We start from the raw sequence: 23054 nt of genomic DNA on the forward strand, positions 1-23054 counted from the left end.
GCATACCCATCACACACACGCGCACGTATTGTGTAATATTGCACACGCACGTACTCACAGAGGGTGATGCATGTCCACACAAGCACACATGCAGATACACACACACACACACACACACACGCACACACTTACTGCCTCCTTCCTACTCACATTTTGTCATGAAAGCACTCAGGTTTTCCCCTGTGGAGGGGGTTTCTGAGCAAGGGAACACCCTAATCCCTGCCTAGTCTGTCACCTTAGGGGACTGAGGAAGCCTTCAGGGGGAAGGGATTATTCCTCACCAGCAAGGGGTTAACGAGGGAGCAGGTAGCTGGCTCTCTGGGGCCCAAGGTCACATACTTTGGGAGCTAAGCAGTGACTCTTCAAAATTATACTGATTTTTCCTCTCATCTGGGCTCCTCTCATCAAACCAGCGATGAAGATGGTTTTCTGGGAGCACAGGACTCTGGGGAGCCCCTCACCCTCTAAGGCCTCCCCGCACCGTTCCCTGCACAGGAGTCCCTGCTTTACTGCGTGTTTTAATCTCAGGTCTTACCTGTGTAGCAGATTTGAGAGCAGAGGCCCTGTGTGCCCACCCTAGAAACGACCCTCACCACCCTCCTGACCTCAGGCACACTCAGCATCTCTCTTGACCTTGGTCTCCTCATCTATGAGATAAGGTTAATGAGTTTGTTAAGAGGAGGTATGGGGTTATATGCAATGCTGTCTAGGGAGCAATTTGCAGACTTCTCATGAAGCTACCAGCCAGGTATAGAAAAAGAACAGCCCAGGCGTAGCAAATGCAAAGGCCCTGAGGTGGGAATGAACTTGTTACACATAGAGGAAGGGAACAAAACCCCTCAGAGCTGAAAGAACACAAGTGACTTAAAAAGAGGGGAGAGTAGAGGGGCACCTGGGTGGCTCAGTCAGTTAAGCATCCGACTCTTGATTTTGGCTCAGGTCATGATCTGAGGGTTTGTGGGTTCAAGCCCCACATCGGGCTCCGTGCTGACAGCACAGAGTCTGATGGGGATTCTCTCTCTCCCTCTCTCTCTGTCCCACTTGCTTTCTCTCTCTCTCTCTCTCTCAAGATAAATAAACATTTAAAAACAAAAGAGGGGGCTAGAAAAGTGCCTTTGCAGAGGGAGGAAGGCACCAGATTACGTAGGGCATTTGAAGAGAACCAATGGGATGTTTGTCAGCCGCAGGGATTAGGAAGATGGGCCTCTGTTTGGGGGCTGGATTGTCCTTTAGGGAAGCACGTTTCAATCAGCAGCCTCAGAGACAGGACCCCAGAGACAAGTCTCAGTGGGCTCCCAGCCACCCCTCTGCCTAGAGCGTGCCCTGATGAGGATCAGAGATGGGGACACCCCAGGCAGCCTGCGCAGTGGCTCCAGGAGGCCTTCCCAGCGCCCATGACAGAATATGCCTGCAGGTTCCACAGCCAGCAGGTCACCCTCCTGGAGGTTTTCTCCCTTCATCTTCATGCCATCCTGCGTGAGAGTCCACTCCAGACCTCTTTCCTTTCCAGAACACAGAGCTTAAGCTCCAAGATGTTAAGAGGCTGCACACTTCCTGATGTCTCCACTGCCCTGTCCACACCATCACCTCTCTGGGGGAGCAGCCACACCCTTCTAGCCCACCCCCCACTTTCAGCCCTCTCCCCTAATCTGCCCTCCACGCAGCAGCCAGAGGGGTCTTGTCAAATGTCAGTCGAACCCGTTCCTCTGCTGCTTACAGCTCTGCAGAGGTCCGCTATTCTCAGACTAACATCCACAGTCCGCACTGGGACCCTCAAGACCCTGGGTGGCCTGGCCTCTGCAGGCCTCTGCCAGCTCATTTCCCCAACTCTGCCCCCTGTTCCCCCAGCTCCAGCCACATCAGTCTTCTCTCTACAGCTCCAAAGCACCAAGCTCATTCCTGCCCCAGGGCCTTTGCACCTGCCTCTCCCTCTCCTTGGCAGATTATACATCATGCAAATGTCACCTTCCCATGAGGGCTGCTCCCTCTAGAGTAACCCCTCCCCACATCTCCTCCCCTGACCACCTCACACTGTATTATTTTCTTCAGCGTATTTATTGACATCTGAATTATTTCATCTTTGGTTTGCTTAAGTATCTGTTACCCATTCTAGACTGTGAGCCTCCTGAGGGTAGGGATCTCATTAATACTGCCTGGCACAGAATAGGAGCCCAGGGGATATTTATGGAAAGAATGGACGGGTGATGTGCCCAAGGTCACATGACAGGTAGACAGCAGAGCCATGATTTGCACCCTGGCCTTTGGCCTCCTAGGGCCAGAAATCTAGGGCTCTGGTAGTGCGAGGGAACCCAGGATGGTGGTGCTGGTACCAGGGGAAAGGAGTCACTAGTGTGTTCATCCTCAGAAGTCTGACTGGTATGATGGCCGGTCTCGCCCTCTTGAAATCAGGGGGGGACAGACTTCAGACAATCACGCCAGCCATGTGGCTGTCATGGCTCTTCTTTTATTTTGAGGCTCGGCTTACAGCCATTTACTACTGAGCATGCACGCACACACCCACACCTCACCCTGGTGCCTGGCCGGTCGGTCCTCCTTGGGGGTAGGCGCGGGGCCACCAGAATCCCAGTCTGCAACTCCACTGGACAAGCACATCACACCAGTTGGCCACGCCTGTGGGTTCCCAGGAGCTCAAGGGCACATGTGGTCGGTGGGACGCAGACAGCTGGATGAGCAAGTGAGAGACACAGGCCCCAGCCCTCTCCACCTCCCTCCAGCTGTGTGACCTTGGACACAGCGCTCCCCTCCTCCAAGGCTCAGTTTCCTCATCTGCAAAAGGAAATCAGGGTGGATTTAAGAATCTCTGAGGACTCTTCCAGCTCTGAAGAGAAAAAAGAAAAGAATTTTTTCGATGCTAGGCATTTATTAAACACCTGCTGTATACCACCACCATGTTTTACTCTCACAGCAAACCTATGGCTACAGCCCTGGGTGCAGAGGGACAGAGGCCTGTCCTCACGGCTGGTGGGTGGCACAGCTGGGGCTTGCACCAGTCTGCCACTTCTCTCCTCCCCAGCTGCCCGAAGTGTTGTCGCTGCCTCAGGCCCCCCTCAATGCCCGCGACCTCGTGCCTGTAAGTTGGGCCGTCTGCCTTCTCCATCTGAAAAGCTTGCTTCTGCGCTGAATCCCTCCAGGGTCGCTGGGGTGGTTTGCCGCCCACAGCTGGAGGTCCTCGGAGCCCCACCAAGGCAAGCCCCACCCTGCAGCCTCGCTGAGCTCAGGGACCCCAAAGTTCAGGGGTCTCCAGGTGCAGTTAGGCCCCACCTGGATGGCCTTGGGCAAGTCGGTCAACCTCTCTGAGCGTCGTCTTCATCATACATAACACAGGAAGGATACTTCTTATCTTCGAGTGACCCTGACATGACTCACTGACAAGAATACAAGAGGGACACTCTAGACCGGACCCTGAACACATAAACAGAGCGACGTGGGGGCTGTGGAGGGCCTCGGGTGCCAGCAAAGGAGCCAGGCTCATCCCAGGCAACGTGAGGTCACCGCAGGAAGTTTCTGAGCAGGGGAGTGATATGATGTGAGGAGTATTTTAGGAAGATTCTTCTGGCAACGCAGTACAGGTTGGCTAGGAGGAGCTGTGTGGAGGAGTGTGGGCGGCGTTTATGCCTGGAAAACACTTGCAAATGAGGCCCCTCTCCCAGCCCTCCAGCATCTGAGGCGATTTGAGAAGCTGAGCGGTGTGCGTGCGTGCGGAGGTCCCTCTTACCCTCTTATCCTACCCACACTGCACTCACGACCCCAGGGCCGTCAGCAGGCTCCAGAGAAACTCAAGCTTCGCTCCTCCTCTGAGCTGCGTCAGCACCTTTGCCATGATAAAGTGCTTTCCTGTGTGTCCCATTTTGTCACGCCCGTCTAGCTCAGAGTGGCAGTGAAAACGGGAAGCTGGGATTTGAACCCAGCTGTAGGATGCCAAAATCCAGTGCCCTTCCACTCAGAGTCAGAGGTGCTCTGGGAGGAAACAGGCCATCCCCGGAAAGCTGTCTGAGCCTCAGACGGGCACCGCCTGCCCCACCTCAGTCCAGGGCAGGATCAGGGGGAGGCTCAGCCTTGCTCAGCCCCAGCCCTCTCCCCCAGGAGGAGCCTGACTGCAGAACTTCCCAGACACAGACAGGGCCTGTTACTTGGTACCAGTCACAAAGAGTCAACCCCAGCTTCACCAGGCCCCGCGAGACAGCAGAGGGAGCTGAAAGCCACAGGCAACCACCACGGAGGAGAGGAGGCCACCGGCCCCACCCCCCGGTCCCTGATCCGTGGTTGCCCTGAAAGGCTCAGGGCGTCTCCCTGTCGGAGAGCTTTCTGGCCCCTGGTACTGGCCATATCGCTCTAGTCCCCACCCGGCGGCTGCCTCGCAGGGCTGATCATCATGCTCCTTCCTGCAACAAATCCTCTTCCATGCTTGCTTTGCGCCAGGCCCTGAACATTCAGATGTGGCCGAGCCTTCAAATAGCCCACAGGCTGGTGGTAGAGGCCAGGAGGGTGCAGGGTGGGAAGGGCTGCATGAGATACAGGCAAACACAGACGATGCAGGAGACGGTGCTGGGGGGTGGGGGAGGGTGCGTTGGGGGGCGGGACTCAGCTTAGCCAGGTGCAGGGGGAGGCAAGGATGAGAAGGGGGATCGCTACTGACAGGGCCAACATACCTCTTGGGGTCAGGACATGCACCTGGTGCTGAGGTGAGTCTTGCCAGGGATAGAAGAGTTAGCCAGCTGACAAGAGGAGGTGAAGGTGCTCTAGGCCAAGGGAGGGCCAGGTGCGCAAGGGCAGAGGCAAGAAAGGACAGGGTATTTCCAGGAAATCGCAGGCGGGTCAGCACGCCTAAGGGAGAGGGTGGGAAGCAGCTTGGAGGGAGCAGCAGAGATCCTTGTCCACTGCATTGAGGAGGTGGGGTTTGTGAGTGCTTTGTGTGCCCTTGGGTGACCTCGGGCAGGTCACTTAACCTCCTGGTGCCTCAGTTTGCTCATCTGTAAAGTGGGGATGTCATCCACCAATAAGTGGGAGGGCTGGGATCTGAACCCCAGCCATCAGCCCGAGCCTGTATTCTAAAGCACTTCGTTGTCTTCCTACTCAGAGAGCAAGTCTCCTGTGCCACCGTGGGTGTTATAGGCAGCAGGACACAGCAGTGAACAGGGCAGATGAGGTTTCTCTCCTCCTGCAGACTTTATGCTAATGGGGGAGACAAGCAATATACACATAAACATATTTAAACAAACAAAATAATTTCAGACAGTGGCAAGTGTTATAAAGGCCATTAAAGAGAGTAATGAGATAGGAACTGACATCCTCGTTTAAACAGAATTTAGAGAGTAAAGGAGGGACAGTCTCTTTGAGGGGGGACATTCAAGCCCGAAAGTGAATACCAAGGAGTCAGCTAAGTAAGAATGGGGCGGGGGTGGGGGGAGACAGTGTTCTAGGTGGAGGCAATAGCAAGTGCAAAGGTCCTGAGGCAGGAACAAGGTTGGCAGCTTGAGAAAGACAGAGTGCCTGTGGCTCAAGTGGAGCAAGGAAGGGGAGAATGGTGGGCAAGGAGGGTAGAGGGAAGAGGGGGCTTAGCTCATGTGGAGCCTTGGAGACCAAGGAAATGGCTTTGGACTTCATTCTAAGTGTGGTGGTTTTATTCTAAACTACTAGAGGGTTTTGAACAGAGGTGTGACATGATCTACTTTGCATTTTTTCAGGATTCCTCTGCATGCTGCAGGGAGACTGTGTTGGTGTGTGTTTTAATGCCAACTAGTATTGCTGTGTAGCTAAAATGACATCCACATTTCAACAGTTTGCTTGTTTGCATAGTGCTGACCTGTCTGTTGTCACCAACCACCTCCTGTTGGGTGTTTGTGGCTCAAAATGATGCTTAGTCATCTAACAGGAGTCACCTTTGAACGAGAAGACGATAGGACTTATCGATTCCATAGGAATGCATGATGGTAGGTTTCAAAGCACTGGACCTCAGTCCGTATCTTCCTAGGGCTATTCCCACGAAGACCTAGAATCTTCCTTAGGCCAAAAAACATCTATGCCTCACTTCAAACGCATAACCTCATGCATGCAGCCAAACTCCATGCTAGATATCGGAGGTGCAAACACAAATAAGACTTGACCTTGAGGGGCTCCCATGCTGACAGGGAGGATAACTCACAAGCAGAGGCTCTGCCCAAGCAAGCACGGGAGTGCCACGCTGGATGGGGACAATGGCCCGGCATGGGAGGCCCCGCATAGAGGCGAGGTGGGCTCGTGGAGGAGAAGTCCTCTGACCTGAGTCCTGACTGGGGTCCAATAGGAGAAGCAGCTTTGGCGCTGCTCTCAGCTGAGTTCCTGCCTTGGTGTTACCACTTCCCAGCTGGGTGGGTCCCAGCAGGTCCCCCAAGCCCTCCCAGACTCCATCCAGCTCCTCCCGGGAGCTCCTCCCCCGGCAGGGTTCTGCCCATCAGAGGACATGACGTGTGTAAAGCATCGAGTACGGTGCTCTGTTCCAAGCAGCCACTCAGTAAACATTAGTCCCCTCCTGCAATATTAATGGAATTGTCCCTTCGGGGGGGCAGCTGACACGGGACCAAGCATGTTCATCCATTTTAGCTTTGGGTGCTGCCCATTTGCCACGGACTCGGGGGCTCCTTGGGGAACGCTCAGTCCATGCAGCAGGACCACAGCCGCTGCATCAAGCTATGTCAGTGGTAAGGCGCACCATGAAGGAAAGACCCGCACTGATGCTGATTAAAATCACTCAGGTTTGCAAGTGATTTTATTTTTTTTAGCAAATTAGAGTGGGTCCAAAGATTTCTGTATAATAATGTCACATTCAGTGACCTAACGCTGGCCAGACTGGGGCCCACGGGGCAAGAGGAAGGCGAGAGGTCTCCCATCCTGCCATCACTTGGGAAGGCTGGAGGAAGGGTTACATTTGGGCTGGGCCTGGAAGGAAGAGCGGCTTGGGATGGAGGGAAAGAGTGAGTCTGGCGGGAGGATGAGTGGGCGGCAGACAGAGGCGGGAAAGCAGCCTCAGGCACAGGGAGCGTCCGGAGGTTCTTTTTGGCTGGAACTTTCTGGATGCGACTGGAATGGGCAGAGCGGCGGTGGCAAAGGTGGGCTCGGCCGTGCCGTAAAGGACCTCGAGTGCCAAGGTCAGGAGTTTAGGCTCCAGCCAACAAGCCGGCATTTCCCGAAGCGCGTTTTTCGGAACACCCCTTCCCTTGATGCTCCCCGTTGAAAGCTTCCATGATCAGATAAGCTCTAGAAATGCTACACTCTGTGTCACCTCTCTGAGAATCATCATCCACCAGAGCACATTAAAGGCCCCAAAACCTCCTGAAGGGAAAAATCTGCTTGACTTCATTTAGCCCAGCAGTCCCCACTCACCTGAGCGAGGGCCTCCTATGCACAGAGCCCCCGTTAATACCTGCACAATCCACTTTGGAAAATGTCAGCAGAGAAAGGGGTGAGCTGCCGACTGTTTTGAGCAGGGTCAGAACTGCGTGGTCAGAGCTGGGCTCGCAAAGGATCTATGAGTCAGCCCCATGCGAGGCATGTGAATGGAGACGGGACCGCGAGAGCTCGGTGGAGGTGGGGAGACACGACTGGGAGGCTCGGTGGTGCAGGGAGGAGCCGGTAAGGCCCAAGGAACCCACGGGCAGGGGGCAGGGAGACAGGAGATGGCTTGGGGCCAGTCATCTGGACTTGGAGCTGGACATCCACACTGACCAGGGCTTTGAACCTGAGGAGCCAGGGAGGTTGCAGAAACCCCACCTGTGATAGCTCTGGTGGGTGATGAATGAGTCTGATTCAGGACGTTTTGTATGAAAGGAGCTGCGAGCAGGCGGCTGTGCCGCTCGAGAGCCATGAACCGGTTTTCTCGTCTCCCTGAAGCTGCCCTCAAGTTAGGGAGCCTGAAAGAGGTCCTATATCCTGTCTTCCTGACTGAGTGCTGAATCAACCCGGGTGTTTTGAGTTGGGATGCCCCTCGGTGAAACACTCCATCGCCATTCACTCTTTCGGTAAACACGTTTCAGGCCCACGCCGGGCAGGCGCCTGCCTGGCCCTGTGCCAAAAGGTGCTTCCGCCCCCTCTCTGACAAGCAGCTGTGCCAAGTTACTGGGCAGGCAAATGAGGGCCACCATGAAGCCTGCACAGAGTCCCAGTGAGCCAGGGACTGACTGTGCCCAGAGGAAGAGACAGGTCTCCTGGTTTGGGAACAATTCTAGGAGGAGGAAGGGCATCCTAGGCAGAGGCCACAGCAGCTCAAAGGTGCAGAGCAGGGCTTGGAGAAGAGAAAACACGTGGCTGGGGTGAGAGCTCATCCCCAGAAGCCACTCTGTGGACTGGGCCTCGGTTTTCCCACCTGGGAAATGGGTATGAGAACGCCCACTGCAAATTCCACAGAGGAAGGGCTGTGGACACTCCCCCTTCCACTTGCCAGACTCTGCCAGGCCCCGTGCCAATTCGGAGGACCACAGGGACGGATGAGCCTGGAGACCAAACTGGGCTCCTTCGTGCCACTGACATAGGATATCTATTTTCCGCCCTCTAGTGCTCGGAAGGCGGTTATTGTTGGAATCAAAGCCAGGGCTGTCCTCCGCTCCCAGGGGCCCGGTTCCAGATGTGCACGTCTGGCAGCCGTGCTTTGGTCCTGGCGAGAGTCTGAGGAGCCGTGGGCTGCTCCAGAAGAGGCAGATGTATTTTGACAAGGCTGCCACAGCTTCTGCAGCATCCTGAGTCAAAATAAGCCCTTCTCTTGGGCAGCCCCTGGGACGGGCTATTTCTGCACCACATTCCTTTTTTCCACATGGGGGGCTGAGCAGCAATGATTCCAGCTAAAAACAGAAGCTGCCTCAGCTGGAGCCCACAGCGTTCCCCTCCACGACAGAGACATCCGCTTGCCGCCTGTCGTGAACTCCAGAAGTCTTTCTTGTGGACTCAAGCTCAGATAATTTCCCCTGAGGGTACAGGCGGTCACGCCCAGGCAACACTCCCGATAACCCTCCCTCGCCAGAGGATCACAAATCATAAAAATAAGTCCTTACGTGTGCGCAAAATGTCACCAATGACAAAGTATTTCCTTGCCCATACAGTGACTTGCTGAGGTGGCTGTGACTGTTCCCGTTTTGAAGATGAGCAGACTGAGGCTCAGAGAGGTGATCTGACCCTGGAGGGGATGAAAGAGAGAAGATCTGAGTCCAAAGCTGTCACACTCTCTAGGTGAAAAGAAAGAGCCTGCAAGAGAGGAAAGGGTATGGAGGCAGAGAGCTGTGGCTGCGAACAGAATTTCTAAATTTGAGCAAGTTGGGATCAAAGGGCAGGAAGGCTCGCTGCCCAGGTACCGGGTACCAGCCAGCGTGAGGAGTCACTTTGACACATAGTGTCTCATTCTAATCTTCCAAAGAGCCCTGGCAAGAGGAAGTCATTATCCGTGTTTTCTAGACGGGGAGACTGAGCCTCAGAGAGACAAAGGCCTTGCTTCCTTGGCGTCGGTGGAGCTGAGGCCAAGGAGAGCTCAGGTGGGAGGGGAAGTGAGGCCGACCCCAGGGAAAGGGGTGCGTTTTCCAGAGCACGGAAGCCTTGGTCCCTCAGCCACTGGCTCCAGGTGGCTTGGCAGGTACCGCTTTCGACAGCAAGTCAAACACAGAAACACGTGGTCCTCTTTTTCGGTTCTTTTACAACACTTCGGTTGCATCCAGGAGGAAGTCTCGGGCTGGTGCCGGGGGATCCTTAACACCTCTCTGATATCAGCCCCCTCCCTTTCAATGACAAGGGTGCTGGCCTGACACCCAGGGCGGGTGTCAGGCCCCCAGAGCGGGGAGCTGGACGTCGGCACGCATTTCCTTTCCGTTGTGTTTATGCGCCTGGTTACCCTCTGTTACAGCAAGTGACACTGGTTTTCTGGTGTGAAGTAGCCAGCCGAGGTTTCCTTTTTAAGTCAACGCAGTGAAGGGTTTTATTTTTGCAAGCGCGTGAAATTAGAGGGCAATGTTAAGTAAATAGCAGAGGTGGTGTGGAGACTGGCAAGGCTGCGGAGGTGTGACTTCGGTGAGCGAGGCGCCCGTGCCTTACCTCTGGGCCCCTCGCCAGCCCCCCGCACGACATCACCACGGTCTGCTGAGGGGACCCCTGAGAAACCTGGCGCTGGCACCTCTTCCCCCATCTCCTGCCAAACGGGCCATGCCCCGGTGCCAGCACGGACCACCACAGGTTTGCAGACAAATGTCTGTCTACTGCCCCCCGAGACCTGCTCGGGGGAGAAAGGGGAGCGGTCCCTCAAAGGTAAAACCAGGAGTACAGACACTGGCCAAAGGAGGCGAGAGTACAAAGCGAGCAACTGTCTCTCACTGATAACCAGGTTCCAACCCTGAGAAGGCCAGAATGGTAAGGCGGAAGATCCGGAACCACACAGCCAGAACTCAGATCCAGCTGTCTTGTACGTGCTGAGCGACCCTGAGCAAACGGCTGCCCTGTTCTGCCCCGTCTCCGCTGCAGAATGGGATCCTCAAGGGGCCCTCTCCCAGGGGTTGTTGCGAGGATGACCCAAGTTCAGGCAGATGACGGGCCGCAGCCGCCTAGGCATGTAGCCTATGCCACATACACAGGGCCCGTGACTCTTTGCCAGGCACTGGCTAGGCAATTTCCAGGTGTTAAGTCAAGGCTGGCGTCAGCACTGCAAAGTGGGCTCAGAGAGGTGCCAATGCCTTGCCGTGGGGTGCTAAGGCCAGAGCCTGGCCACACAGCCAGGAGGTGCTGAGGCCAGAGTAGGAGCCCAGACTCCCCAGCCAGGGCCCTTTCTCCAACACCCCTGAACTCTCCCTCAGCCTCGGCTCCCTCGCCCTGAGGGTTCCCCTCTCTCCTGGATGCTTATCCGCCCCCCTTTGACCTTTGCAACAAAGACTCTCCTCCTTCCAGCAGGGCACAGCCAGGCCTTCAGCTGCTGAGTCAACCTTTTAGCTCTCCTTCAGCCTTTATGCTATCCTCACTGCCTTCCAGCCCGGCCTGGCAGGCTCCCATTAAAGTCACCGGTAAAAACAAGCTCTCTTTTGATTGCACCAGGCAGACCCCTAACTCAAACGGCAGAAGCAAAAGAGCCACATAACCTCCTGAGCCTCAGTTTGCCCTTAAGTATAATGGGGTCATAACAGTACATTCGCATGCAGTTGAGGTAAGGATTCAATAAGGCGATGCGTGTAAAGCCTCAGGGCTGTGCCTGGCAGATAGTAAGTGCTCCTCATTAGTATTATTCCTTGTATCATTGTTAGTATTATTACTACTCTCAGTGGATGATGGTCGGAGACGCTGCCCCAGTCTTCAAAGAACTCACTGTCTTGCAGGGAGAGCCAGGATAAGGCGCGTCCGGGATCACAGGTGCCCTACAATACAGCAGAGCACAAGCGAATTTTGCAGTGTCAGAATGATATAACACTGCAGTCAAACAGGTGTACAATGATCCAGGGCCCCAGTGGGAGTGAAAAACTGCACAATCCATTTGTTCGGCAAACATTTACCAGGTGCCCACCACAGGCCAGGCACTGTGCCAGGCTTCAGTGCTGCAACAATGGGCAAATAGACGTCATCTTTGCCCCTGTGGGACTCCCACCCAGTGGAAGAAATAAACCTGGAACAAATCATTATTGAAGTTCAGTCGAGCTAAGAAGAAAAGTACCTTGGGCCATAAAAATGTCTACCAGGAAACAGAGTTTAGTCTGAAGGTGTAGCCAGAGAAGACTTCCAAGGAAGCAGGGATTAAAGGGGATGAGAGTAGAAGCAGGGAGAGCGGTTGGATGTGACTTGGAGAGGGGACATTTCAAGAGGTATTTGGGGGGCGGGGGGATCCAGCCTTCCTGCCATACAGCAGGGTGATCAAGGTGCAGTCTAGAGTCAAAATGCCTGGGGTCTAATCCCAGCTGTGCCATGAACTGGCTGTGACACCTTAACCAGCAGAAGTCTCTCTGAACCTCAGTTCCCTCATCTGCATAGTGGGCACCATATCAACTACCTCGTTGGATTAAATGTAATAACATACATGGAGTAGTTAGCACGATGCCAGCCAATCCTATTATAGATGCAGGTGATAGAAAAAGCAAGCAAAATGCTTCAAGGGCAAAAAAAGGGTTCTATTACTTCATGTAATTAAAAAATTCAATGGCGGATTCTGGATTTCAGGAAGAGCTTGATCCAGGAGTCATACAATATCCTCAGGGCTCAGTCTCTCTCTGTCTATCAGTTCTGTTTCTCTCTGGCTTGGCTTCTCCCTTATGCAGGCTCCTTCCACACTGTGACCTTCCAGCTCTAGGCTCACACTTTCTTAGTTCAGTAACTCGAACAGAAGAAGAATTTTCCTAACATTTCCAGAATAATTTCCATGACTGAGTCTTACTGGACCATCTCAAGTCACATGTCCAAAGCTTAATCCTAGGCCTGGGTTATGCACCAGTCTGTAGAGCTTAAACAAGGAGAATTGGAGGACTCTATCCAAACCACATGGCCAGAGAATAAGGGGAGGGTGAATCTCCAAAGGAATATTAAGGAGCTGTACAGAAGAAAGGCTACAGGGCAGACTAAGACAAACTTCGTCCACCATAGCAACTACACAGAGACCACAGGGTGACCACACGGCAGCAGGCAGTGACCCACAGAGAGTGCTCAATAATCACTTAGTGTCTCCTCACCCTCCACTCGGCTGCAGAGTGAGTCCCATCTCCCATTCAGACATCCTGATCCCAGAAGAACAGTGAGGCAAGGGCCACACAGCCTGGATGCAAATCTTCCATGGCACCTTCTAGCTGTCTGGCCTTGACAAGATTCATGGCCTCTCTCTGCCTCTTTCCTCCTCTGTGAAATGGGCATAATACTAATTTACTCACTTCATAAGGTTGTTGTGCAACTTAAGCAAGGTAGTGCATACAGGGCGGATAGCACAAAGTAGCTCAGCAAAGTTAGCTCCTGCTCGTACCGTCATTCCACAGGCTCTGGACATCAGGGGTCATGTTGATTCGCCCCTCCCCATTAGTAAAGCCCCTTCCCACTTCTTCCAGAAGATCTACCAAAAGCCAGTGAAAGACCGCATTAGACTTCTCCCTTCCTCTAGGTGAAATGAAACATAAATATGAAACTTTGGTTTGGCAGGAAATCTAAGTAAGTGGCTCCTGCAATCTAGGGGAGCCTGCATCCGGCCCTGAGTTGGAGGGACCCCTTAGAAAGCATCAGAGGCCCCTAGACAGCCCAGGCCCACATCCTCCCTGTGACGGGCCTCCCCCAGGTTACCGGCTCTGTGCAGGTCTGCTTGGGAAGCTGGCTTCTTCCCATGCCCTTCGTTAACAAGGAGCCCAGCAGTGTCCCCTCTCTGTCACGTGTCTGGTCCTACCGGCATCCGCGTGTGTGGACCCCGACCTCCCTCCAAAACATCTAGGACGCAGAACTGATTAGGTAAGGAAAAGAGGGAAAGGAGAACGAGAGAAGGGAAGAAAAGAGGAACCAGTTTCATTAAGCACGGGAGCGTGTTCCACACTCAGCCGGACACCTGTGTACAAGTCCTCATCTAATCTCATCACAGACCTTAGCTACGATCCCCCGCACTCCCAGTGAGGAAACTGAGGCTCAGAGAGGTGAAGTGACCTACCGAAGGTCACCCAGCTAGTGAACGAAGGCGCCTGCCCGCCCAGGCCTGCAGATGCGAGTTGCCGCCACGCTCCGCACTGAGCCAAGCCGGGAATCGCACAGCCCGGCAGCCCAAGTCCAAAGAGAAAGCAGGTTTCCAAGGAGAAGGAGGAGAGGTGTTGGGAACATGCAGTTATTTACAGGGTGCCGTGTGGGCTGTTGCGGGAGGAGGGAGACACGTCCTGAGGTGAGCAGGGAGTGGGAGATGCTGGGTCCTCAGTTTCCTCATCTACAGAACCGAGATGACAACAACAGCCTCCCCGGGAGAGGGAGCCCAAGAAAGCAGAGAGCGCATGCGCAGGGCCCCCGCAGGGCACCGGGAGCGCTACAGGTTCTCAGGGTGCAAGGGGGTGGATCCCGCAGGTGGATCCGGGCCTGAACCCTGGGACTGTGGGCCGCGGTTTCCCTTGAATTGAGGGCGGAACCTGCTCGGATCCTCAACAGAAGCTCGCAATTCTCCAGAAATGGCAATTTGTTAAAAAGACTGTCTGGGCAAATGAGGTCGGAGAACTGGGGACTGGAGATGGGGAGAATTCACCCAGAGACTCACTGTGTGTTGCACCTGCTCCTTAAAACCTCCTGATGGATGGCCCTTATTCCACTTCTATAACATCGGGGCCCCTCCCCCTGGCTGACAAGGACCCGCAGGACCTGGACAGCCCACCTCTCTGACTTCCGGTACTACCACTACCGCTCTGCCCTTCACCTCCCACGCCACCACCACCCCATCCTGGGCTTCACTCTGTCCCAGGAATGGACCAAGTTCTCGCCCAGCTTGGGGGAGTGCCTTTTGGGCCAAACCTTCTGCCCCAGACCTTCACACAGGCCTCTTCCACTCTTTCAGGTCAAGGTCTAATGTCATCTCCAGGAGGCTTTCCCAGGCACCCTACCCCATCTTTCTCTCTCACGTCACCCTGTTTTATTTCTCCAGAGCACTCACCACTCCCTGAATTATCTTTCTATTTATTTGTCAATTGCCAGTCCCCTCCTGCCAGAAACACTGCACAAGGCAGAAACCTCCTCTGTCTTGTTCACTCTGTATTCCGCACCAAGACATGCCTAGCCCAGAGCAGGTGTTCAGGGAACAGTGTTAAAAGAGTGCGTAGATGCTGATCTTTCCAAGGCATGGATGTGATGGTTAATTCTAGCTGCCATTTCCTGCAAGCCTCTGGTGTGCCAGGGCCTGTGCATGCCCTATCTAAGCCCCACAGTGCACCTGGAACATAAGTGGCAATACCCTTTTTTTTTTTGCAAGTGAGGAAACTTAGCTCAGAGAGGGAGATTGGCTTGCCTGAAGTCACACAGTGAGGACCCAGCAAAGTCAGGACAGGAACCTAAAGCTCCTTGCATTCTGCTGTGCCCTGGGAGAGGAGCTTCAAAGAGCAGTATGCCATAAGAGGTGTGGGGACTTATTTGGAAGGAACTTACTGGGATCCCAGAGTGTTCCATGCCAAGGACTGGGAGCTGTTGGCCTGTGGTGGAGGCCAGAGCACATCCACACCTGTCGTAACCCTCTCCCTGAGCACAAGCGGCTCCATGCTTCCTAGCCCCTTGCAATCAGCTGGCCCAAGGCACTAGATCTGGCCAATGAATGGTGAACACAAGTGTCAAGATCAGTGAGAATCCTGGCAGGAAACACGGAACGTTCCATGTGGACCATTTGAGGAGAGCTTCATTAAGGGGCAGGCAGAACTGGCAGATTTCACAAAGGCTAGCACAGTTCTCCAGGGCCAGCATTAGTGCAGAGCCATTACCACCTCTAAGCCTAAAGGACGAGGAGGGAGTGGTTGCCAAGCCTGCAGAGGGGACATGTGTAGGAAGGACCACTGCCAGGAGCAGTGGCCTTCAGCCAAGGGACACTCTGATCTTGTTGTCCTCCTGCCTCCAAACCCTGCTGGGGCCTCCCATTGATAGAACCCAACCAGAAGCCAGAGGACAAAGGGAACCTGTTGATTGGTCCATATAGACCAGCCTCCTGGGCACAGATATGGTGGGGGGAGCAGAGCCAGAGAAGCAAACAGAAGCTAACCTGTAAGATCATCTCCCAGCCGGGGCTGTGGGGAGCTATGTGACACTCCAACTCTCTCTTCCCACCACAGTGACCCTAGAACCTACATGCTGAGATGGTAGCGTCCCAAGATAGCATAGGACCTCCTCCCTCCTCCAACCACAGGCCAGCAGAGTCTGACGGTAACAGTGAGAAAGAAAACAAAACAAAGCAAGAAGCTAAGGAGAGGCTGTTACAAAGAAAAAGGAATCTTTTGGAAAATCTTTAAAAACTGATGACTTAGAATCAGGAAGCCTATCTGGGGCAGTGAGGCTTTGAAATGATGCAATCCAAAGACACCCCAAAGTCACCTTGAGATGGACTGTAGGGCCAAGAATCAGAGATTTTTCAAGTCCATCAAATGGAAAGCAGGTCAGATAAAGGACCGTTGAGATGCTTGATGATCGCAGCTCTGGGAGAGAGCTCAGAGATGAAAAAAAAGATATCTAGAACATCTGAGAGCCTCAGCCTCAGCTGTGACTGAGGAGGACCTCAGGGCAATTCCTGCTCCCAAATTGTCTTTTGGAAGTAGGGGCGCCAAAGGCACTGCTCTGGCGGGCAAATGTTCCAACTCCAGTTGACAAACAAGATGCAGACAAATTGCCAGGAATGGATGGCACCCGCCCAAGAATGCTGATGCCACTCAAGGGTGAAATTGCAGAGCTGTTGGCAAAAATATGTGCATTTTTGAGGGGATGTGGATATATGAATTGGGATCCATGGATATGAAATTTGAGCTTTGGCAAAGCTTTGAGTATGGACCCACAGTGTGAGCCCCTTCTCTCCCTCAAATCAACACGACCGTGGAATCATGCTATACAGGTGAGGAGGCGGCTTAGAGATCAAGAACTGGGACCAGGATGATGAGTTCCTTCTTGGAACATTGAGACTATTAAACGAAGGGTCCTTCCAGAGTCAGGTCCTGCTTGATTAGAAGTTTTGTGAAGGAAGGGACACACAGCTTCAAAGTTACAGTTTCCAGCAGGTTTCTCCTAGGTGGCAGAGACAGAAACCTCATTCAAAAAAACTTAAGTAGAAAGGCAACATTTATTGATCACAAAATGGAAAAGTACAGGAGAAGATGATGCTTAAAGGCACATCAGGAACTGGGCACTCAGACACTGTCATCAGAAATTTGTCTCCTAGCCTCCCCTTGGCTCTGCTCTTCTCTGTGTTGGCATCACCCTCTGGCAGGCTCTCCCTGGGTGACGGCAAAACAGCCCAGCTGCTCAGGCCCACATTCTGCCAGCTCTGCAAATCCTATAGAAGTAGAAAGCATCTTTCCCATTGGTTCTAGCTAAAATCCCAGAGCTGGCTCTCATTGGCTTAGCTTGTGTCACTTGCCTTCCCTGAGCCAATCACTGTGGCCACAACTAATAATGTTCTAATTGGCTGCTATAGGTCTATTGCTCACCCATGGAAGTGGGGCATGGAGTTAACTCCACTCAGACCATAAAGCCTAAGAGTACGGGAGGACAGGGACTCCAAAGAGATACCAAACAGGACAAAAATGTATATCAACACAGCTAATAACACCAAAAATATCCCAATGACAAAATGCCACAGTGATGAGGCCAAAGCATGGAAGGAAATCATGGGATTAGGTGTGTGGACTAAGAATGAAAAAAAGGGGGGGGGGGGCGAGAACAAGTATAAGATTTAAACAAGAATGCCAGAATTATTATTGTGGTCTATACCCCAATAAGGGGACTAAGTCTGGCCCTGAGATGAGGACCTCAAGACTGATGCGGCAGGACAAGCCACTTCAATCCTAAGCAGGTGGGGCAATGTCGTGCACAGATTTTCACCTCTGGAAAGATTTGTTGAGCATTCACAGTGGAGAAGGCCTTGGGTTTGGTGCTGGAGACTCAGGGATGAGCAAGATATGATCCTTGCCCTCAAACAGCTTATGATCCTGTGGGAGAAGACATCCAAGGACATGTAAATTAATAGAGGAATAAATGAACACCGGAGGTGTTGAGTGCTCCACAGCAAATGAGTGCTCTGTAGGAGAGCAGTCATGGTAAACAGGCTGCAAAGGAGGCGGAAGTCAGATCAAGGGAAGCCCTTGTGGGTCTGGACTTGATGCTGTAGGCAATAGTGAGTCATCGAAAGCTTTTGAGCATGGGAGTGACACAAAACAGGATGAAGTCTCATCGTCTTAATGGTGCCAGATAAAGCCCAGAAGAGTCACAGAGCTGATCAAAGGGCTGGCAATAGGCCTGTGGAGGAGACAGATGAGTGAGGACTGGAAAGATGAAGGCTAGTGGGAGCCTTGATCAAAGTCAGGGAGAGGAGCACACGGCTTCCTGATGCCAGACCAAGACAGGGATGGAGCCGCACCATGAAGTCAAAGAGAATGTGGCCTTTGTTCAACTCCCATCAGGAAAGGTGTGTTGTACACATAAAAAAATGTCATTTATATAACTACACCCCAAGAGGGGGTGTAGGCTGGAAATGGGAAATAAATGACTATCAAAGAGGTTCTGGTAGAGTCCCGAGTTACTGGTAGAGTCATAAAGAAAGGCTGAGGGGATGTTCCTTATTCATTCATTAAATGGTCACTTCCTGAGGCCCTGCTTGGAGCCTGGCCCTCCTTTAGGCTCCAAGCCCAGAAACCATGAAGCAGGCATCCCCTTGTCTTATTATGTCACAGCCCTACTGCTTTCTGAAATGACCCAGACCCCCTGTGTTTACTCGATCGGCGTCTGCTTCCCCTGCCAGACAAGAGGGAAATTGGTACATTTGTTCACTGTTTATCCCCAGCACCTAGAGGAGCCTCTGACATGTAGTAGATGTTCAGTCCATATTTGCTGAATGGATGACTCCCTCATCCTCAATGAGTCTCCATCCTCAAAGAGTTCAAAATCTAGGGAGAAACTCAGACAAGGAATCCAACCTTAAGTGTCAAGTTTAGTTTCATTGGTGCTACAGGGTAAAGGTCCACGTGGGAGCAAAGAGGAAACTTCTGCTTCAGTCCTGTTTCCCAGGAGGGATTTCTTTATGCTTTAGCTGAGGCTTTATGGTCAAAGCAGAGGCTTACCAAGAGAACAGAGCAGACAAGGCCATTCCTCAGGGGGCAAACAGCATGGGCAAAGGCTCAGAAACACCAGGTGATGGCACGTCCAGGGATCAACATAGAAGGTGTCTGGAGAGAGAGGTCAGGGTCTGATCACCAAGAGCCTTAAAATCCAATTTAAAGGACTTGAACTCTCTCCTGAAGGCAACGTGAACACATCAAAGGATTTGTGTATCAGTTAAGACCCTTTTGGTTGCACATAAAGAAAAACACCACTCAAAATAGCTTTAACAAGAACAAAAGGGAAGGGTTAGTTATTGGCTCACAAAAATGACAAGACCCAGGAGAGCTGCAGGCACAGCTTGATCCAAGGTATAAACAATGTCACCAGGCTAAGATTTCCCTGCTCTCCTTTTCTTGACTCTGCTGGCTCTAAGTTGATCCCCATTCTAAGGCTCCATGTGGTGGTTCCTGAGAACCTCAGTTCACATCACAGTGGAGCTCAGAGGAGAGTCCATTTCCCTTAGCTCAAGCCAGGTCCCAAAATTGAGTCTCTCTAGCCCTGACTGATCTGATTTTGGTCCTGTGCTTATTGCTGAACTGATCTGGGGGACCAGGGGAACCATATGTGCTGATTGGCTCAGCCCGGGTCATGTGATCCACCCACAGGTTCAAATGAAATACACACGTTGGCTCTTCCAAAGCTGATGCCACATAAGGGAGGAGTGGGTGCTAAGTGGCAAAATAAGCTGTGACCACCATGTGTTTTAAGGAGGGGAATGCCACAGTCCGACCCATGTTTTGGAAAGCTATGATTCTCCTACAGTTCTGGAAGCCAATTAGAAAGTCAATCTCAAGGCAGGAGCAGAGGCAGGAGCAATGGTTAGATAGCTGATCTTAAGAGCTAGGCTGGGGCGCCTGGGTGGCGCAGTCGGTTGAGCGTCCGACTTCAGCCAGGTCACGATCTCGCGGTCCGTGAGTTCGAGCCCTGCGTCAGGCTCTGGGCTGATGGCTCAGAGCCTGGAGCCTGTTTCCGATTCTGTGTCTCCCTCTCTCTCTGCCCCTCCCCCGTTCATGCTCTGTCTCTCTCTGTCCCAAAAATAAATAAACGTTGAAAAAAAAAATTAAAAAAAAAAAAAAAAGAGCTAGGCTGCAGCAAACTGAGCAGAAGTGAGCGGAGGGCTACCACAGAAGGAGATTTCTTATATAAATCCTTAGGGCATAATTCAGGGGTCCTGAGCTACAGCCCCCATCCCTTTTGATCGCCTTCAGACCTGGAACACTCAGGCTCATTAAGGACCAGCCTATGGCAAGATCCCCATATAGGCGTCCTAGCAGGGTCATCCAAACTCTGGGACCAGTTGCCCCAAAACTGCAGGCCCAGGCTCAGCTTCCAGAAATCCATTTAATCTCCCTTCGGAAATATGGCCAGCTGCAGAGCTACACTAAGCTCAAATGCTGATGCTACTACTTCTTGGCTGTGTCACCCTGAACACGGTGCTTAACCTCTCTGAGTCTGAATATCCCTATATGAATATGAAGTAGAGGTAATGACATTTAAAGTAATGGAGGCATGGTGTGGAGATTAAATCAAATGAAGACTGTGAATCACCTCCTACAGCGAGAGGCTCAGTGAATGAGAACTTCTTCCTCTTCAGCCCTTCTCTTCCCCCAGCTTCATCTTCCCAAGACCTCCCCAACATCTTGTTTGCCAAATAAAAGGTGGTTTGGTTTTATTTTGTTTTCCTGCCAGGAAGAAACAACTGGAGGTTGAGTGGCACAGAGCAGCCATTTTTAGATTTGTGGGTGGAAAATTCCTCCCGCTCTTGGGCCTGAAGTCCAAGCCCCCTCTGGGCTTCCTTCAAGCGGTTCCCATTTGGGAACACAACATCCCAATCCCTTGTGTGCCACAGAGGAAGGGAGGAAGCCCAAAGAAGGGGCGAACAGGTAGAAGAAATATCTCTCCTATTTTCCTCTAAACTTCCAATTCTTTTCGTTCTCATTGCAACTTAAACAAACTCGAGGAAATCAAGAGGCAGAGTTTTCTGACCACGATCACTAAAAGGTTTCGTCTAATGGTCGCATTGCCCAAAACGCCAGAGGAAATGCCTACCTTACTCAGGTGTTGGAGGGAAAGAGAATTAATGTTTGCTGAGACTACTGTGCTGCTGTTTCCTAAACGGTGCCTTTATCTGAGCCTCACAATCACCCTGGGAGGTCGGGATCACCCCCCCACTTCACTGAGGAGGAAACTGAGTCTGAGAGAAAAGTCACACTGTCTGGTTTCGAGGGTGGTGCTGGGTACAGAAAGCTGCTGAGCTTGAACCCACGTGCCTATGCGGCCAGAGCCCAAGATGACTTGGCCGCCCCGGGGACAGCCACCCTGTCCTTTCCCCGCTTCGGGCTTCCAGTCCCATCTGGCTTGCAAGCTGTGTGTATTTCATTCTGCTCCCCAGAGCTGCCTCTTCACTAGGACAGCACTTAGCATGTTGTATTATCATCAACTGTTTGCGGCCATCTCTCCCCCGCTTGCTTCTGAGTGCTTCGAATCGGAGGCTCCAATCTGAAGGGATCTTGAGCGCGTGAATTTGTCTATGTGCTATCCCTCTGTGGAATATTTGCATCTGTCGTTGTGGACTCAAGAGGGGAAAGAGAAACTCTGAAACATCCTATACATCTTTGTCTGTCTAGGAGAGTGCCTGGCATGTTTTGATGAATGAATGAGTGAAAAAAATAGCTGCTACGTAGGGTTGTCGTGCAGCTGGAAGTGCTGACATCTGTAACATCCCTAAAACAATGCTTGGCACGCTGGACATGTTTTAAGAAGCGTGGAGCTGTATGCTGAGTTGTAACTCAGAAGGAGTACTTACCCAGGAGTTAGGAATTTCTTTAACCAGCTGTGTGGCATTAAAAAAGTCCCTTCCCTTTTCTGGGCCTCTGTTTCCCCACTTGTAAGTTGAGAACACTGGGTTAAATGACCAGAAAGAAGTTACCCTTTCGTTGCTGATTTTTCATGTATGTTTCAACCCCTTCCCTTCACTCCACTCCCCTCCAAACACACACACACACACACACACACACACACACACACACACGCGCGCGCCCATCAATCTCCAAAATAGCATTCGGCTATCCCTCGGCGCTCTTTCTGTTTCATTTCCTTGACCAGAAGCTCCATGAGCTTAGTAACCTCTGTTGTCCATGTTCCTCAAATATGAAACAGCAATAACGTCCCCTCAGATTCATTTTATCAAAGAGCAAGATCTATTTTGTGGGCCAGGGTGTGCTGGTCCTAAATGAAAAGCAGAAGTCATTTCCAACTCACTTGCTCCATAAATGCAGGGGTTCTGCCAGCTGCCTTTGCACCAAGATGGAAAGAACATTTATCTTCACAAATGTAGGCGACACCGTGGAGGCAGCCCTGCAAGGGACAGGGGAAAAAGCCTTCCATTCCAAAAGGAGTGATGAGGCTGAAAAAGAAACTTTCCTCCTAGAACAGGAACAAAATCGCACTCCAGGGTCACTTCAAACTCTATAATCCTAGGCGTTAAGATTCATGGAATTTAAGATCCTAAAGTTGTGAGTGAATGTGTGTAATTAGTTGAATCTAAGCTTCTGTGAATCCTAAAATATTCTATGATTTCATGATTCATGATTTTATGATTTTTTTCTATAAGACTACGGCCTGGAATCATATGATTCTCAGATTCTAGTGGCCCAAGGCAAGGGTTTTCCAACTAGGGGGTATATCAAAACCACCTGGGGGGGCTTGATACTGTTGCAAACTCCTGGGATCCCATCTCAGAGATTTTGGTTCAGTCCACACGGGAAGATGCCCAAAAGTCTGCCATTTTTTTAGCAAGCCCTCCACCCCAGTGGCTCTGAGCAAGAGTGGGCCATACAGTGGTTAGAGAGCCTATCATTCTAGATTCTGTGATTCTAAACGTTATCCTAAAAAGGCCTTTGGCTTATGAGTTTAGTGTTCTGGAGCTCTGTTATTCTGTTTCCATGTGCCTAAGGAGAGGATTCTAAGGTGTAAAAAACTGTCTTTCTGAGCAGGGCTTCACATGGGGGGAGGGCGAAAGGGACCAAGTGTCACAAGGATGGAGTGACATTCTGGAAGGGGAACCTCCTGAGGACACAGAACAAATTTTGATGCTTCACCTATTATGACTGAGCAAGTCTAGCACTAAGACTCAAATGAGGCTTGGTGGGATGCATTGTCTGGCTCTGGGGTGATTCGAGCATCTAGGGTCATTGGGAAGAATTTCTGATGGAAAGATTGGTCCAACCACATCCTCGAGAGTTGGAAGGGCTCAGATTGGACGA

General features: G+C 52.0%; 1 protein-coding gene and 1 long non-coding RNA gene across 2 annotated transcripts in view; one reads left to right on the forward strand and one right to left on the reverse strand.

Annotated features, from left to right (window-relative positions):
- Positions 1-23054, forward strand: part of CPLX2 (complexin 2) — an 84566-nt gene that overhangs the window by 43419 nt on the left and 18093 nt on the right. The gene's annotated exons all lie outside the window — the stretch shown is intronic.
- On the reverse strand, positions 6736-14981 carry LOC121011336 (uncharacterized). The gene is made up of 2 exons (XR_005781573.1): positions 11324-14981; positions 6736-9163 (listed from the first exon to the last, which is right to left on the reverse strand). It is a non-coding gene; the product is annotated as an uncharacterized LOC121011336 (long non-coding RNA).

Source organism: Herpailurus yagouaroundi, unplaced genomic scaffold (assembly GCF_014898765.1).
Source record: "Herpailurus yagouaroundi ecotype Mexico unplaced genomic scaffold, PumYag 29, whole genome shotgun sequence".
Classification (NCBI taxonomy): domain Eukaryota; kingdom Metazoa; phylum Chordata; class Mammalia; order Carnivora; family Felidae; genus Herpailurus; species Herpailurus yagouaroundi.